This window comes from Gobio gobio, assembly GCF_949357685.1.
Source record: "Gobio gobio genome assembly, chromosome: 11".
NCBI classification, from domain to species: domain Eukaryota; kingdom Metazoa; phylum Chordata; class Actinopteri; order Cypriniformes; family Gobionidae; genus Gobio; species Gobio gobio.
In genome coordinates, this window is record NC_137104.1 from 56787464 (window position 1) to 56807463 (window position 20000).

The following is a 20000-nucleotide window of genomic DNA, read 5'->3' on the forward strand; positions in this document are numbered from 1 at the left end:
TCACATAGTCTCCACCCACTCGTATAGTCTCCACCCACTTGTATAGTCTCCACCCACTCGTATAGTCTCCACCCACTCGTATACTCTCCACCCACTTGTATAGTCTCCACCCACTCGTATAGTCTCCACCCACTTGTATAGTCTCCACCCACTCGTATAGTCTCCACCCACTTGTTTTGTTTTATACATTTTCTGTCTGAAATGTTATGCAAATGAGGCAATTCCTAATTCAGAGGTTTTGAATCTTTCAGACTGAAAGCAACCGCAACTATAATCCTTTAGAGCTGACAATCTTTAAACTGTAATGATAATGTTTCTTTGAGTCCAATAAAGAAAGAGCTTTTTGAAGCGCACATCTATTTACCGGTGAGCTCATCGACTGTAGTGTGTGTGAGTGTGTGTGTGTGAGTGTGTGTTTGTGTGTGTGTGTGTGTGTGTGTGTGTGTGTGTGTGTGTGTGTGTGTGTGTATGTGTGTGTGTGTGTGTGTGTGTGTGTGTGTCTGAACACACATCTGAAGAATCCTTTACAAGAACGAACACCTTCTCCTCTCCAGCGTTTCCTCTGTTTGCCTCTTATTACTCATTTCATGGGTTCTAAAGGTTTATTTACACATTTAATCTGAGCTCAGAGATGATGAACGCCTCCTCTCAGAAACCTTAAAGCCGCTCTGCCTTTCCTTTCTCTGTCAGAGATTGTGGAAAATATCCGATTCCAGAGGTGTGTTCCCTCGCTCAGATGCTCAAACCATCTCTCCATCTTCTGAACGCACCGCTTCTGTCGATTTGAGCTCGTGAAGCGCGAGTGTTTATTAAACAATCATGATCGTTTCAAGAGCTCTTACATTGATTTAATTGAATAATTGTGAGCACATTCAGTCAAAACACAGAGCCGTTCACAATCAATGAACACCAACGACTGCTGATGATCAACCGAATATTGTGTTGGTCCCCTGACCCGTCTCTGATGGACTCCTCTAGACCCCTGAAGGTGTGCTGTGGGATCTGGCACCAAGATGTTAGTAGAAGATCCTTTAAGTTCTGTAAGTTGCGAGGTGGATCGGACTTGTTTGTTCAGCTCATCCCACAGATGCTTGATTGGATGAGATCTGGGGAATCTGGAGGCCAAGTAATTTTGCCGCCCATGACCCTGTGGCCGGTTCTCCACTGGTCCTCCATGACCCTGTGGCCGGTTCTCCACTGGTCCTCCATGACCCTGTGGCCGGTTCTCCACTGGTCCTCCATGACCCCGTGGCCGGTTCTCCACTGGTCCTCCATGACCCTGTGGCCGGTTCTCCACTGGTCCTCCATGACCCTGTGGCCGGTTCTCCACTGGTCCTTCATGACCCTGTGGCCGGTTCTCCACTGGTCCTCCATGACCCTGTGGCCGGTTCTCCACTGGTCCTCCATGACCCTGTGGCCGGTTCTCCACTGGTCCTCCATGACCCTGTGGCCGGTTCTCCACTGGTCCTCCATGACCCTGTGGCCGGTTCTCCACTGGTCCTTCATGACCCTGTGGCCGGTTCTCCACTGGTCCTTCATGACCCTGTGGCCGGTTCTCCACTGGTCCTCCATGACCCTGTGGCCGGTTCTCCACTGGTCCTCCATGACCCTGTGGCCGGTTCTCCACTGGTCCTCCATGACCCTGTGGCCGGTTCTCCACTGGTCCTTCATGACCCTGTGGCCGGTTCTCCACTGGTCCTTCATGACCCTGTGGCCGGTTCTCCACTGGTCCTCCATGACCCTGTGGCCGGTTCTCCACTGGTCCTCCATGACCCTGTGGCCGGTTCTCCACTGGTCCTTCATGACCCTGTGGCCGGTTCTCCACTGGTCCTTCATGACCCTGTGGCCGGTTCTCCACTGGTCCTTCATGACCCTGTGGCCGGTTCTCCACTGGTCCTCCATGACCCTGTGGCCGGTTCTCCACTGGTCCTCCATGACCCTGTGGCCGGTTCTCCACTGTTCCTTCATGACCCTGTGGCCGGTTCTCCACTGGTCCTTCATGACCCTGTGGCCGGTTCTCCACTGGTCCTCCATGACCCTGTGGCCGGTTCTCCACTGGTCCTCCATGACCCTGTGGCCGGTTCTCCACTGGTCCTTCATGACCCTGTGGCCGGTTCTCCACTGGTCCTCCATGACCCTGTGGCCGGTTCTCCACTCCTTCATGACCCTGTGGCCGGTTCTCCACTCCTTCATGACCCTGTGGCCGGTTCTCCACTGGTCCTCCATGACCCTGTGGCCGGTTCTCCACTGGTCCTCCATGACCCTGTGGCCGGTTCTCCACTGGTCCTTCATGACCCTGTGGCCGGTTCTCCACTGGTCCTCCATGACCCTGTGGCCGGTTCTCCACTGGTCCTCCATGACCCTGTGGCCGGTTCTCCACTGGTCCTTCATGACCCTGTGGCCGGTTCTCCACTGTTCCTTCATGACCCTGTGGCTGGTTCTCCACTGGTCCTTCATGACCCTGTGGCCGGTTCTCCACTGTTCCTCCATGACCCTGTGGCTGGTTCTCCACTGGTCCTTCATGACCCTGTGGCCGGTTCTCCACTGGTCCTCCATGACCCTGTGGCCGGTTCTCCACTGGTCCTTCATGACCCTGTGGCCGGTTCTCCACTGGTCCTCCATGACCCTGTGGCCGGTTCTCCACTGGTCCTCCATGACCCTGTGGCCGGTTCTCCACTCCTTCATGACCCTGTGGCCGGTTCTCTACTGGTCCTTCATGACCCTGTGGCCGGTTCTCCACTGGTCCTCCATGACCCTGTGGCCGGTTCTCCACTGGTCCTTCATGACCCTGTGGCCGGTTCTCCACTGGTCCTCCATGACCCTGTGGCCGGTTCTCCACTGGTCCTCCATGACCCTGTGGCTGGTTCTCCACTGGTCCTTCATGACCCTGTGGCCGGTTCTCCACTGGTCCTCCATGACCCTGTGGCCGGTTCTCCACTGGTCCTCCATGACCCTGTGGCCGGTTCTCCACTCCTTCATGACCCTGTGGCCGGTTCTCCACTGGTCCTCCATGACCCTGTGGCCGGTTCTCCACTGGTCCTTCATGACCCTGTGGCCGGTTCTCCACTGGTCCTCCATGACCCTGTGGCCGGTTCTCCACTGGTCCTCCATGACCCTGTGGCTGGTTCTCCACTGGTCCTTCATGACCCTGTGGCCGGTTCTCCACTGGTCCTCCATGACCCTGTGGCCGGTTCTCCACTGGTCCTCCATGACCCTGTGGCCGGTTCTCCTCTGGTCCTTCATGACCCTGTGGCCGGTTCTCCACTGGTCCTTCATGACCCTGTGGCCGGTTCTCCACTGGTCCTCCATGACCCTGTGGCCGGTTCTCCACTGGTCCTCCATGACCCTGTGGCCGGTTCTCCTCTGGTCCTTCATGACCCTGTGGCCGGTTCTCCACTGGTCCTTCATGACCCTGTGGCTGGTTCTCCACTGGTCCTCCATGACCCTGTGGCCGGTTCTCCACTGGTCCTTCATGACCCTGTGGCCGGTTCTCCACTGGTGCTCCATGACCCTGTGGCCGGTTCTCCACTGGTCCTCCATGACCCTGTGGCCGGTTCTCCTCTGGTCCTTCATGACCCTGTGGCCGGTTCTCCACTGGTCCTTCATGACCCTGTGGCTGGTTCTCCACTGGTCCTCCATGACCCTGTGGCCGGTTCTCCACTGGTCCTTCATGACCCTGTGGCTGGTTCTCCACTGGTCCTCCATGATCCTGTGGCCGGTTCTCCACTGGTCCTTCATGACCCTGTGGCTGGTTCTCCACTGGTCCTCCATGACCCTGTGGCCGGTTCTCCACTGGTCCTTCATGACCCTGTGGCCGGTTCTCCACTGGTCCTCCATGACCCTGTGGCCGGTTCTCCACTGGTCCTCCATGACCCTGTGGCTGGTTCTCCACTGGTCCTCCATGACCCTGTGGCTGGTTCTCCACTGGTCCTCCATGACCCTGTGGCTGGTGACAGTTGAAGAATGATACAATGTAACATTCTCTTAACGTTTGAAGAATGATACAATGTAACGTTCCCTTAACGTTTGAAGAATGATACAATGTAACGTTCCCTTAACGTTTGAAGAATGATACAATGTAACGTTCTCTTAACGTTTGAAGAATGATACAATGTAACGTTCCCTTAACGTTTGAAGAATAACACAATGTAACGTTCTCTTAATGTTTGAAGAATGATACAATGTAATGTTCTCTTAACGTTTGAAGAATGATACAATGTAACGTTCCCTTAACGTTTGAAGAATGATACAATTTGAAGAATGATACAATGTAAAGTTCTCTTAACGTTTGAAGAATGATACAATGTAACGTTCCCTTAACGTTTGAAGAATGATACAATGTAACGTTCCCTTAACGTTTGAAGAATGATACAATGTAACGTTCCCTTAACGTTTGAAGAATAACACAATGTAACGTTCTCTTAACGTTTGAAGAATGATACAATGTAACGTTCTCTTAACGTTTGAAGAATGATACAATGTAACGTTCCCTTAACGTTTGAAGAATGATACAATGTAACGTTCTCTTAACGTTTGAAGAATGATACAATGTAACGTTCTCTTAACGTTTGAAGAATGATACAATGTAACGTTCCCTTAACGTTTGAAGAATGATACAATGTAACGTTCTCTTAACGTTTGAAGAATGATACAATGTAACGTTCCCTTAACGTTTGAAGAATGATACAATGTAACGTTCTCTTAACGTTTGAAGAATGATACAATGTAACGTTCCCTTAACGTTTGAAGAATGATACAATGTAACGTTCCCTTAACGTTTGAAGAATGATACAATGTAACGTTCTCTTAACGTTTGAAGAATGATACAATGTAACGTTCCCTTAAAGTTTGAAGAATGATACAATGTAACGTTCCCTTAACGTTTGAAGAATAACACAATGTAACGTTCATATAATTAAAAACTGGATGTTTTGAACGTTCAGAGCTCAATGGAAACTTTCTTAATACCTATTTTTATTACCTGGAATCAAATAGTTTGATAATTTCTCACTGCGCTTCTGAAGTTCTCTAAATGTTTAAATGAGGAGCACAAGCTCTTGAGAGTCGAGCCTTGCTTCGAGGTCATCAACATTTGTGCTAGATCTGAAACATCAGCAACTCGTTAGACTTGATCCATTAAGAAACCACATAGCAACCACCAAAAACACCCTAGCAACACCCTGACAACCACTCCAGCATCACGGCGAGTGTGTGTAACATCACAGATGACAGCCTTTAATAATCCGTCATGAGTTTATGACGCGTCTCTGGGTTCTGACGGCTTCTTACAGGATTATGAGATTTGTGCGGACAGGAATAGTTTTGGGAATATCAGTCGCTCTCCGCTGTGAGATCTATAAACACGAGCATTAATCATCTGCGCCTGATCTCATTCCAGCCAGCATCCGTTACACAACCACAACCACAACACAAACACCAAATCAGCGTTTTCCTCATCGTCATACTTCAGAGCGGAGATGCTTGATTTACTAATAAACGCTCATTCTCTCTTAGTCCTGTTTCTTGAAGTTTTGTTCCGAATCCGAGGTCTTTGTTTGGTCGTCATGGAAACTGCCTCCGTTTAAGCAGAAAAGACACACGCAAAGCACACACAACCGCACACAGCAGCTTCATGCACACAACGCCAGAAAGACGTTCATTAGTCTTAAAATCACGGAAATTACACTTTCAATTCGCCCGGGTGCGATCAGGTTCAGCACAAACACACACACACACACACAAACACACCCACACACACCGAACGCCATTCTGGATGTTAATGCAATGTCAGGCTGAAGTGTGTGTGTGTGTGTGTGTGTGTGGGTGGGAATCGCTGAGAGCATATCTCTCACACACACACACACACTGATCTGACGCTTGAGGAAGGGTCTCTGTGTGGGCGGGTTGGAGCAGAAACACAGAACACATCCCTCACGCTCTCAGAACATTAGCCTCAGTCCATGTGTTCAATTCACAAACATCATCACACACACACACACACACACACACACACACACACACACACACACACACACACACACACACACACACACACACACACACACACACACACACACACACACACACACACACACACACACACACACACACACACACACTCCGTTAAACGAACCCAGCCACTGTTTACACCCCTCATCACGCTCTGAATCTGAGCTCTTAGACTGTTATCATCATTAACCACAGCCATTAAAAACATTATAGATCACTGAAACAAAGCTGCAATCAAACACAAATATTAGATGAACGCGTAAACATCGCCATGGCAACTAACCGGAATAAGCGCTGAAGTTAATTGGAAAATGGAAATAAATAAAAACTGAACGAGCCGAATAAAACTGAACTCATCAAACGCATATAGTAATATAACGGACTAAAGAACGGAAAAGGACTAAAACATAAACCAAACTGAAAACATTTCATATATGAATATAAACTATAATAGGCAATAAATAATACTAATTCATTTTTGATGGCATCATAAAAACACTTTACTTGAAGCCAGTAAATACTGCATTAATGATGCTTTAGAATGCCTGCACTGTGGGAATAACTGTCCACAGTTCTGTCATGACGACTCTCTGAGTGTTTGCCATGGTTATAGATATGATTATGAAGATATGTTTGGTCTTTGGCTGCTGTTATTGGTGCAGATATTGCTGCTGTTATTGCTGCTGATATTGCTACTGATATTGCTGCTGATATTGCTGCTGTTATTGCTGCTGATATTGCTGCTGATATTGCTGCTGTTATTGCTACTGATATTGCTGCTGTTATTGCTGCTGATATTGCTGCAGATATTGCTGCTGTTATTGCTGCTGATAATGCTGCTGATATTGCTGCTGTTATTGCTGCTGATAATGCTGCTGATATTGCTGCTGATATTGCTGCTGATATTGCTACTGATATTGCTGCTGTTATTGCTGCTGTTATTGCTGCTGTTATTGCTGCTGATATTGCTGCTGTTATTGCTGCTGATATTGCTGCTGTTATTGCTGCTGATAATGCTGCTGATATTGCTGCTGTTATTGCTGCTGATATTGCTGCTGATATTGCTGCTGATATTGCTGCTGTTATTGCTACTGATATTGCTGCTGATATTGCTGCTGTTATTGCTGCTGATATTGCTGCAGATATTGCTGCTGTTATTGCTGCTGATATTGCTGCAGATATTGCTGCTGATATTGCTGCTGTTATTGCTACTGATATTGCTGCAGATATTGCTGCTGATATTGCTGCTGTTATTGCTACTGATATTGCTGCTGATATTGCTGCAGATATTGCTGCTGTTATTGCTGCTGATATTGCTGCAGATATTGCTGCTGATATTGCTGCTGTTATTGCTGCTGATATTGCTGTTGTTATTGCTACTGATATTGCTGCTGATATTGCTGCTGTTATTGCTGCTGATATTGCTGCTGATATTGCTACTGATATTGCTGCTGATATTGCTGCAGATATTGCTGCTGTTATTGCTGCTGATATTGCTGCAGATATTGCTGCTGATATTGCTGCTGTTATTGCTGCTGATATTGCTACAGATATTGCTGCTGATATTGCTGCGGTTATTGCTGCTGTTATTGCTGCTGATATTGCTGCTGATATTGCTGCTGTTATTGCTGCTAATATTGCTGCTGATATTGCTGCTGTTATTGCTACTGATATTGCTGCTGATATTGCTGCTGTTATTGCTACTGATATTGCTGCTGATATTGCTACTGATATTGCTGCTGATATTGCTGCTGATATTGCTACTGATATTGCTGCTGATATTGCTGCTGATATTGCTGCTGCTGTTATTGCTACTGATATTGCTGCTGATATTGCTGCTGATATTGCTGCAGATATTGCTGCTGATATTGCTGCTGATATTGCTACTGATATTGCTGCTGATATTGGTGCTGATATTGCTACTGATATTGCTGCTGATATTGCTGCTGTTATTGCTGCTGTTATTGCTGCTGATATTGCTGCTGATATTGCTACTGTTATTGCTGCTGATATTGCTGCTGATATTGCTGCTGTTATTGCTACTGATATTGCTGCTGATATTGCTGCTGATATTGCTGCTGTTATTGCTGCTGTTATTGCTGCTGATATTGCTGCTGTTATTGCTACTGTTATTGCTGCTGTTATTGCTGCTGATATTGCTGCTGTTATTGCTGCTGATATTGCTGCAGATATTGCTGCTGTTATTGCTACTGATATTGCTGCTGTTATTGCTGCTGTTATTGCTGCTGATATTGCTGCTGATATTGCTGCTGTTATTGCTACTGATATTGCTGCTGTTATTGCTACTGATATTGCTGCTGATATTGCTGCTGTTATTGCTACTGATATTACTGCTGTTATTGCTGCTGATATTGCTGCTGATATTGCTGCTGATATTGCTGCAGATATTGCTGCTGATATTGCTGCTGATATTCCTGCTGATATTGCTGCTGTTATTGCTGCTGATATTGCTGCTGATATTGCTGCTGTTATTGCTGCTGTTATTGCTGCTGATATCGCTGCTGATATCGCTACTGATATTGCTGCTGATATTGCTGCTGTTATTGCTACTGATATTGCTGCTGATATTGCTACTGTTATTGCTGCTGATATTGCTGCTGATATTGACAATATCAGCAGCAATAACAGCAGCAATATCAGCAGCAATATCAGCAGCAATATCAGTATGATATTGGTGCTGATATTGGTGCTGATATTGCTGCTGTTATTGCTGCTGATATTGCTGCTGATATTGCTGCTGATATTGCTGCGGTTATTGCTACTGATATTGCTGCTGATATTGCTGCTGATATTGCTGCTGATATTGCTGCTGTTATTGCTACTGTTATTGCTGCTGATATTGCTGCTGATATTGCTGCTGATATTGCTGCAGATATTGCTGCTGTTATTGCTACTGATATTGCTGCTGTTATTGCTGCTGATATTGCTGCTGTTATTGCTGCTGATATTGCTGCTGTTATTGCTGGTGTTATTGCTACTGATATTGCTGCTGTTATTGCTACTGATATTGCTGCTGATATTGCTGCTGTTATTGCTACTGATATTACTGCTGTTATTGCTACTGATATTGCTGCTGATATTGCTGCTGTTATTGCTGCTGATATTGCTGCTGATATTGCTGCAGATATTGCTGCTGTTATTGCTGCTGATATTGCTGCAGATATTGCTGCTGATATTGCTGCTGTTATTGCTGCTGATATTGCTACAGATATTGCTGCTGATATTGCTGCTGTTATTGCTGCTGATATTGCTGCTGTTATTGCTGCTGATATTGCTGCTGATATTGCTGCTGTTATTGCTGCTGTTATTGCTGCTGATATTGCTGCTGTTATTGCTGCTGTTATTGCTGCTGTTATTGCTGCAGTTATTGCTGCTCATATTGCTGCTGTTATTGCTGCTGATATTGCTGCTGATATTGCTGCTGTTATTGCTGCTGTTATTGCTGCAGTTATTGCTGCAGTTATTGCTGCTGATATTGCTGCTGTTATTGCTGCTGTTATTGCTGCTGTTATTGCTGCAGATATTGCTGCTGATATTGCTGCTGTTATTGCTGCTGATATTGCTACTGATATTGCTACTGATATTGCTGCTGTTATTGCTGCTGATATTGCTGTTGTTATTGCTGCTGATATTGCTGCTGATATTGCTGCTGATATTGCTGCTGATATTGCTACTGATATTGCTGCAGATATTGCTGCTGTTATTGCTGCTGATATTGCTGCTGATAATGCTGCTGATATTGCTGCTGATATTGCTAATGATATTGCTGCTGTTATTGCTGCTGATATTGCTGCAGATATTGCTGCAGATATTGCTGCAGATATTGCTGCAGATATTGCTGCTGATATTGCTGCTGTTATTGCTGCTGATATTGCTGCTGTTATTGCTGCTGATATTGCTGCTGATATTGCTGCTGTTATTGCTGCTGATATTGCTGCTTATATTGCTGCTGTTATTGCTGCTGATATTGCTGCTGATAATGCTGCTGATATTGCTGCTGATATTGCTGCTGATATTGCTACTGATATTGCTGCTTATATTGCTGCTGTTATTGCTGCTGATATTGCTGCTGTTATTGCTGCTGATATTGCTGCTGTTATTGCTGCTGATATTGCTGCAGATATTGCTGCAGATATTGCTGCTGATATTGCTGCTGTTATTGCTGCTGATATTGCTGCTGTTATTGCTGCTGATATTGCTGCTGATATTGCTGCTGTTATTGCTGCTGATATTGCTACTGATATTGCTGCTTATATTGCTGCTGTTATTGCTACTGATATTGCTGCTGATATTGCTGCTGTTATTGCTGATTGTGTTTCCGGCTGATATTGCTGCTGTTATTGCTGCTGATATTGCTGCTGTTATTGCTGCTGTTATTGCTGCTATTATTGCTACTGATATTGCTGCTGTTATTGCTGCGGTTATTGCTACTGATATTGCTGCTGTTATTGCTGCTGTTATTGCTGCTGTTATTGCTACTGATATTGCTGCTGTTATTGCTACTGATATTGCTACTGATATTGCTGCTGTTATTGCTGCTGATATTGCAGCTGATATTGCTGCTGATATTGCTGCTGTTATTGCTGCTGTTATTGCTGCTGATATTGCTGCTGTTATTGCTGCTGATATTGCTGCAGTTATTGCTGCAGATATTGCTGCTGATATTGCTGCTGTTATTGCTGCTGATATTCCTGCTGTTATTGCTGCTGTTACTGCTGCTGTTACCTAACTGATCCACTTTGCGGCACGACTGAAGCGCGGTGTTGTGACGCTTCCCCTCATGTGTGTGTTGATGTGCGTTCCTCAAGTTTACCGCTATGGGTGTGTGTTTGAGCCAGCGGGGAATGAAAAACAAAGGACCGCCGAGAGACTTCCCTCCGTCTCCATGTGCTCTACTTCTATTGGATAGTCGCGTTGCGTTCAACGGATTCATTTGCATAAATTTGAGCTTCGGCCAGCTTTTTTGACGCGCGGCATTTGTTCAAATGCAGCGCCGCCTTCCCGGAATGCTTTGCGTGCGCGTTAAAGTCGCTTGACGTCACCCATAGGAATAAAGTGGAGTGCGGCGCAACAGAAGTGTTGCACGGACAAGTGGATCAGCACCCTTACTGCTGCTGATATTGCTGCTGCTGATATTGCTGCTGTTATTGCTGCTGATATTGCTGCTGATATTGCTGCCGATATTGCTGCTGCTGATATTGCTGCTGTTATTGCTACTTATATTGCTGCTGCTGATATTGCTGCTGCTGATATTGCTGCTGTTATTGCTACTGATATTGCTGCTGCTGATATTGCTGCTGTTATTGCTACTTATATTGCTGCTGCTGATATTGCTGCTGTTATTGCTACTGATATTGCTGCTGCTGATATTGCTGCTGTTATTGCTACTGATATTGCTGCTGCTGATATTGCTGCAGATATTGCTGCTGATATTGCTGCTGCTGATATTGCTGCTGTTATTGCTACTTATATTGCTGCTGCTGATATTGCTGCTGCTGATATTGCTGCTGTTATTGCTACTTATATTGCTGCTGCTGATATTGCTGCTGTTATTGCTGCTGTTATTGCTGCTGATATTGCTGCTGATATTGCTGCTGTTATTGCTGCTGTTATTGCTGCTGATATTGCTGCTGTTATTGCTGCTGTTATTGCTGCTGATATTGCTGCTGTTATTGCTGCTGATATTGCTGCTGATATTGCTGCTGTTATTGCTGCTGATATTGCTGCTGATATTGCTGCTGTTATTGCTGCTGTTATTGCTGCTGATATTGCTGCTGTTATTGCTGCTGATATTGCTGCTGTTATTGCTGCTGTTATTGCTGCTGATATTGCTGCTGATATTGCTGCTGTTATTGCTGCTGATATTGCTGCTGTTATTGCTGCTGATATTGCTGCTGATATTGCTGCTGTTATTGCTGCTGATATTGCTGCTGTTATTGCTGCTGATATTGCTGCTGATATTGCTGCTGTTATTGCTGCTGTTATTGCTGCTGATATTGCTGCTGTTATTGCTGCTGTTATTGCTGCTGTTATTGCTGCTGATATTGCTGCTGTTATTGCTGCTGATATTGCTGCTGTTATTGCTGCTGATATTGCTGCTGATATTGCTGCTGTTATTGCTCTTGATATTGCTGCTGCTGATATTGCTGCTGTTATTGCTGCTGTTATTGCTGCTGCTGATGCTGTTAGTGTTATTGCTGCTGCTGCTATTGCTGCTGATGATACTGTTATTGCTGCTGCTGCTGATGCTGTTAGTGTTATTGCTGCTGCTGATGCTGTTAGTGTTATTGCTGCTGTTATTGCTGCTGCTGATGCTGTTAGTGTTATTGCTGCTGTTGTTGCTGCTGATGATGCTGTTATTGCTGCTGCTGATGCTGTTAGTGTTATTGCTGCTGCTGATGCTGTTAGTGTTATTGCTGCTGCTGTTTCTGTTATTGCTGCTGCTGCTAGTGTTATTGCTGCTGTTATTGCTGCTGATGATGCTGTTATTGCTGCTGCTGATGCTGTTAGTGTTATTGCTGCTGCTGATGCTGTTAGTGTTATAAGTTGCTGTTAGTGTTATTGCTGCTGCTGTTAGTGTTATTGCTGCTGCTGATGCTGTTACTGTTATTGCTGTTGCTGTTATTGCTGCTGATGCTGTTAGTGTTATTGCTGCTGTTATTGCTGCTGATATTGCTGCTGTTATTGCTGCATTTATTGCTGCTGCTGTTAGTGTTATTGCTGCTGTTATTGCTGCTGATATTGCTGCTGTTATTGCTGCATTTATTGCTGCTGATATTGCTGCTGCTGTTAGTGTTATTGCTGCTGTTATTGCTGCTGCTGTTAGTGTTATTGCTGCTGTTATTGCTGCTGCTGTTAGTGTTATTGCTGCTGTTATTGCTGCTGCTGTTAGTGTTATTGCTGCTGTTATTGCTGCTGCTGTTAGTGTTATTGCTGCTGCTGTTAGTGTTATTGCTGCTGCTGCTGCTGCTGTTAGTGTTATTGCTGCTGCTGCTGCTGCTGTTATTGCTGCTGATGCTGTTAGTGTTATTGCTGCTGTTATACAGGTGGAGCTGGGGAAGCTGGAGGGTTTCTGAAAGCGCTGCAACTGCTACAGCAAATGCTGATCAAGTATGTGAAGGTTGAGCAGCGAGCTCATTGGCTACTCATACAGTGGGAACCAATCAGCTGTGCCCTATAGCGAATGATGTGATTGCAAGCAGATTGAGATATCAGCCAGCGCCATCTAGAGTCTCATGACAGAACTTTATATTTATAATGCATTATAGCACGTTGTTACACCTTTAGAAAGTATAATGAATTAAAACACATGACAAACAACCAACGCCATATCAAACGTAACAAGATATCTGCAAATGTGTTATATTATATATTATAATGCAGATTAACTAGAATTATTCATGAAGAGATCATCAATGATTACCCTTATACTGCATCAGACAAAGGTTTCAAGTAAAGAGAATTCTGAAGTCATATCTGACATTTATGCATTTGTCAGACGCTTTTATCCAAAGTGACTTGCATTGCTCTCCGTCTATATATGGAGCATAACATATTATCATTCGTTCCCTGGATTTCAAACCCACGACCTTGGCAAAGTATAAGCGGTTACAAAGTATACGTTGTGAAATATGAAGGTTCTGCATCATGTTTTGAGTAAATAGTCACTTAAATTTCACACAAAGCATCACATGACTTCAGAAGACTAGGAATGAGTTATTATATGAGTTATATGAGTTATATGAGTTATATGAGTTATTATATGAGTGACTGTTGTTATATGAGTTGTTATATGAGTTATTATATGAGTGACTGTTGTTATATGAGTTGTTATATGAGTTGTTATATGAGTTATATGAGTGACTGTTGTTATATGAGTTGTTATATGAGTTGTTATATGAGTGACTGTTGTTATATGAGTTGTTATATGAGTTGTTATATGAGTGACTGTTGTTATATGAGTTGTTATATGAGTTATATGAGTGACTGTTGTTATATGAGTTGTTATATGAGTTGTTATATGAGTGACTGTTGTTATATGAGTTGTTATATGAGTTATATGAGTGACTGTTGTTATATGAGTTGTTATATGAGTTATATGAGTGACTGTTGTTATATGAGTTGTTATATGAGTTATATGAGTGACTGTTGTTATATGAGTTGTTATATGAGTTGTTATATGAGTGACTGTTGTTATATGAGTTGTTATATGAGTTGTTATATGAGTGACTGTTGTTATATGAGTTGTTATATGAGTTATATGAGTGACTGTTGTTATATGAGTTGTTATATGAGTTATATGAGTGACTGTTGTTATATGAGTTGTTATATGAGTTATATGAGTGACTGTTGTTATATGAGTTGTTATATGAGTTATATGAGTTGTTACATGAGTTATTATTATATATGAGTGACTATTGTTATATGAGTTATATGAGTTATATGAATTTTATGAGTTGTTATATGAGTTATATGAGTTATTTGAGTTGTTATATGAGTTATATGAGTTGTTTTATGAGTTATATGAGTTATATGAGTGACTGTTGTTATGAATGTGTGTTTCTGGTGAACTGTCCCTTTAAGCCGACGCTGATCTACAGCCAGTAAAGATCATTTATGAATAATATATCAGACATCTGTGTGGATCTCTGCTGGAGGAGATCACTTCACATCTGCAGAATCAACACAAACCTAAATATAGATATGTTGGACCCAAATGGTTTCATTGCCTGTATTTGACATCTGGCTTTCCTGTGTGTGTGTGTGTGTGTGCGTGTGTGTGTGTGTGTGTGTGTGTGTGTGTGTGTGTGTGTGTGTGTGTGTGTGTGTGTGTGTGTGTGTGTGTGTGTGTGTGTGTGTGTGTGTGTGTGTGTGTGTGTGTGTGTGTGTGTGTGTGTGTCAGTGATGCTGTGGCTGTGAAATGATCAGATGCAGGTTAGATTCTCAGACGCTGTTTTCATAAAACACCACTGCATTATATATATATTTATGTTTTGCTCTATATGAATTCAGTTTAATACATTATATACTTGCGGTAATTAATTATTTGCCATATATATTACATATATTTGCATTAGAAGAATTGTATTTAATGCATTATGTATTTTGCAGTAATTAATTCTTTGCATTATACTTTTCATTATACAGTATATTTACATTTTTTGCATTATATTTTCGCACTATAAGAATTCAGTATAATGCAATATATATTTTGCAGTAATTTTAATTCTTTGCTATTTTATTATATATTTTAAGAATTTTTTACACTATAAAATTACAATTTAACGCATGATATACTTTGCAGTAAATTTAATTATTTGCAAAATTACACATATTTGCAGTATTTTTGCGTTAGAAAAATTCTATTTATAATATATTTTGCCGTAAATTTAATTATTTGCATGATAAATTATATATATTTTTGCATTTTATTTTTTGCACTATATGAATTCAAATTAATACATGATGTACTTTGCAGTAAATTTCATTGTTTGCATTATATATATATATATATATATATATATATATATATATATATATATATATATATATATATATATATATATATATATATATATATATATATATATATATATATTCACATTATATTTATAATTTTGCATTCTATTTTGCTCTATAGGGGTTTATAGGGATAGTATAATGCATTATATATTTTGCAGAAATTTAATTCTTTAAATATCATATTTTTGCATTAAAAGTTTAATTTATAATATATTTTGCAGTAAATTTAATTATTTGCATTATATATGTGTTTTATATTATATTTATAATTTTGCATATTTTGAAAATTCAATGAAATGCATTATATATTTTTCAGTAAATTTAATTATTTGCATGATATACTATATATTTTTGCACTATAAGAATTCAGTATATTGCAATATATGTTTGGCAGTAATTAATTATTTGCTATATTTATTATATATTTTAAGATTTTTTTGTACACTATAAAATTACAATTTAATGCATGATATACTTTGCAGTAAATTTTATTCTTTGCAATATTACATATATTTACATTATACATTAGAAGAATTCAATTGATAATATATTTTGGAGTAAATTTAATTATTTACATTATATATGTGTTTTATATTATATTTATAATTTTGCATATTTTGAAAATTCAATTGAATGCATTTTATATTTTTCAGTAAATGTAATTATTTAGGCCATCCTGACAACACACGACCTCTGACCTCTGATCCTCATATCATGGCTGAATCCAAACTCGCCCCTATACCCTACATAGGGCATTATCTGAGTGGTGTCCCAAACCATAGTGCACTCATTCAATCCCACAATGCACCTCAGTAGCGAGTACACACAGCAGCTGTCCGGCTTCACACACTCCGTCGAGTGAGCAGAGTTAGTGGACGAACATAGGGAATAACGAGGGTTTAGGGGGCGATCTGGGATTCAGCCCATGAGATCAGACGCAACATTTTCACCTGCCTCACCAGAAACAGATGACCAGATCACCCTAGCAACAGCAGGGCCCTGACCTGGCAACCAATCAGAGTTCCTGCACCGCAAACATCACTCAACACCTTCACATAGAGAGATATCACGATAAAGTGCCCGCGATGACACGCTTTCAGAACATAAAGAGCATAAAGAGCAAATAACGGTCAAAATAAGCCATTCGGAACTGAAACGAGTCGCCAGTAATTCAGTAGGTTTGTAACTAATTTGCATAACGCCCGCCTCTGGTCGTGATTGGCTGAACAGCGTCTCTTAGCCCCGCCCTCACACACTGTAGTTAATTTGCATAATTCCAGCATCTGGTCTTGATTGGCTGAACAGCGTCTCTTAGCCCCGCCCTCACACACTGTAGTTAATTTGCATAATTCCAGCATCTGGTCTTGATTGGCTGAACAGCGTCTCTTAGCCCCGCCCTCACACACTGTAGTTAATTTGCATAATTCCAGCATCTGGTCTTGATTGGCTGAACAGCGTCTCTTAGCCCCGCTCTCACTCACTGTAGTTAATTTGCATAATTCCAGCATCTGGTCTTGATTGGCTGAACAGCGTCTCTTAGCCCCGCCCTCACTCACTGTAGTTAATGCCCTCCTCTGGTCCTGATTGGCTGAACAGCGTCTCTTAGCCCCGCCCTCACACACTGTAGTTAATTTGCATAATGCCCGCCTCTGGTCCTGATTGGCTGAACAGCGTCTCTTAGCCCCGCCCTCACTCACTGTAGTTAATGCCCTCCTCTGGTCCTGATTGGCTGAACAGCGTCTCTTAGCCCCGCCCTAACTCACTGTAGTTAATTTGCATAATATCCACCAATGGTCCTGATTGGCTGAACAGCGTCTCTTAGGCCCGCCCTCACAAACTGTAGTTAATTTGCATAATTTCCACCAATGGTGATTGGCTGAACAGCGTCTCTTAGCCCCGCCCTAACTCACTGTAGTTAATTTGCATAATTTCCACCAATGGTGATTGACTGAACAGCGTCTCTTAGCCCCGCCCTCACTCACTGTAGTTAATGCCCTCCTCTGGTCCTGATTGGCTGAGCAGCATCTCTGTTCGTATCACTGAGATTCAGATATGATAACGAGCGCTTGAATTCTGACCAATCAGAGCACAGACTCTCAGAGAGGCGGGGTTTAGAGAGACTGAATCTTCGAACGAACCACTTCGAGGCTGCAGCGTTTTGGACCAGCTGGAGTTTGTTTATTAGGCGAGCAGGGCAACCACCCAGTACAGCATCACAATAATCCCTCGCCATCGGTACGGCTCGCATCACTGAGATTCAGATATGATAATGAGCGCTTGAATTCTGACCAATCACAGCAGAGCAGCTCTCAGAGAGGCTGAATCTCTGATGGAAGCGTTTCAGACCCTGAGAGAGAAGAGCTGATGCTGCAGTGGCGATCAGGAGAGAGTGAGTGTGTTTTTGACCTTGGATGGATGAGCACCTGCTGTAGAATCTAAAACAATACTACAACATTTAAAAAGGCACTTTATAATATATATATATGCGCAAGAAAGCAAACTCTTCAATGTGGAAAATGGAACCTATTCTGTGTGGGCCGGCGTTAAACATCATAATTTGCAGATTAGTCAGTACAGTATTAGTTACAGTATCAGTGACTTACCGAAGAAGAGAGACAGGAGGCGTCAGGCCTCAGCGCGTCTGTCTCTCTCTCTGCCTGTCTGTCTGTCTGTCCAGTCCACTAAATGTTCAGTCAAACCGTCCCTCCGTCATCTGTCATTCTCACTGTCCTCAGATCAGTTCTGTCTCTCACTGTCCTCACAGGCGCCAGTGATGCAGTGAAGTTTGCTGTGGACATGTGCAATGCTCTTCTTCATCATCTTCATCACTGGCTTATTGAAAAGGCAACTCGTTCCATAATTCGCGCACATCCACTCCAGTGAAAGCAGTGCGACTCCACCGGAGCTCCGCGTCCTCCAGCGGCTGTTCCTCTGTCTTCAGTCCGGCTGTCGTGCGCTCTGCTCGGCCTCCGCTCGCTCCAGTCTCCGCCGTTTCCAGGGTAACGCGCAGGTTCCCACCGGCGCTCATCGTTCGCTCCGCGGCGAATGCGACAGAAGCGCGTTTGTCATGTCGCCGATGGTGTTCATGTGCGCGCGATCACTCGCGATCTTCATCCCGTTACTCCCGCAGCATCGTCTTCATCGAACACACATAAATGTGATGTATTCAGCGCGACGGTTTAGACGCGCAGCGCGCGAGGCAGGAATGATCCTGCGTGGGCGGACCGCGCGCACATCATCCTCCTCATCTTCATCTCACACTGGCAAAAGAATTCATGCAGCCAGACTGAAGCAGAGATCTGCTACTACCCTTACACATGCGCACACACACACACCTCTTTACATTTGAGCGTCATTAACACACAACCTCGGAACATTAAACATTAGAAACTACAACTGACAGGTCGCGTTAATACCTGTCTTCATACAGAACGACCCGGGTTCGATTCCCGTGCTGCACGACTTCGATCGCTCTTTATTAATTAAGCAGGTCAAATAAACTCAAGAACATGTCAGATTAACTAACAATAGACATGAGAAACTTCAACAACTGACATGTTTTAACCGTCTGTCAGGAAGAGTGGTGGGAGTGGCACGTCTTCAAACAAACAGACCCGGGTTCGATTCCCGCGCTGGACGAATTCGAAAAAATGTATCAGGTATAATAAACTCTGTGTCGGAAGATGTATTACTGATTAGTTAGTGATGTTACTGTCACAATTAACTACATTAGATTAACTTAAACAGCTGTTCTTGCACACTCAGTGACTGACAAAGTTAAAGTCAGCATGAAATCTAACATGCATAATAATCAATGCGGTCAGACTCATCTTAAAAAGAACGCTTCATCAAACCTTTTGAATCGGTGATTAATTTTTAAAAATCCGTTAAACAGAAAAGGACCATCAATATTGTGAATAACACACACACACACACACTAGAGCTGAATGCGGGTCACACACCCACACACGCCGCGCGCACAATGGTTCAGTCCAGAGCCGCGCAACACGGAACAAACCAACCGGCTCACCGTGGGGGATCTGGCTGGTGGCACAACGACTTACAGTTTCCATGACAACACAAGCCTTCAATCTGTGGATGGCCGTCCTCCATATTAAATAAGAACGAGAATAAAGCAAAAGGAAAAATAAAGAGAGAGAGTGAAAGCTGGTCGGCCAAAGTGCTTTCGCTCCCCCGAGCCATCGGTTAACACACAGCGATCTCTAATTATTGTCATGGTTACCAACAGAATAGCTGTGTGTGTGTGTGTGTGTGTGTGTGTGTGTGTGTGTGTGTGTGTGTGTGTAATTCAGCTCCTGAAATACAATCACATGTATCAGTGTTCATCACAGGCAGCATTCATACTCATATACGTTAAGTCTATGTGTGTATGTGTGTGTGTGTGTGAGATTTGCATATGTTTATGTGTAAATATGTGTGTTAGGTAT

At 43.2% G+C, this 20000-nt stretch overlaps 1 protein-coding gene across 1 annotated transcript in view; it reads right to left on the reverse strand.

Moving 5' to 3' along the window:
- The window catches only part of syngap1a (synaptic Ras GTPase activating protein 1a), a gene marked incomplete at both ends in the record, with an annotated part of 105177 nt that overhangs the window by 66196 nt on the left and 18981 nt on the right, over positions 1-20000 (reverse strand). The window lies entirely within an intron of this gene.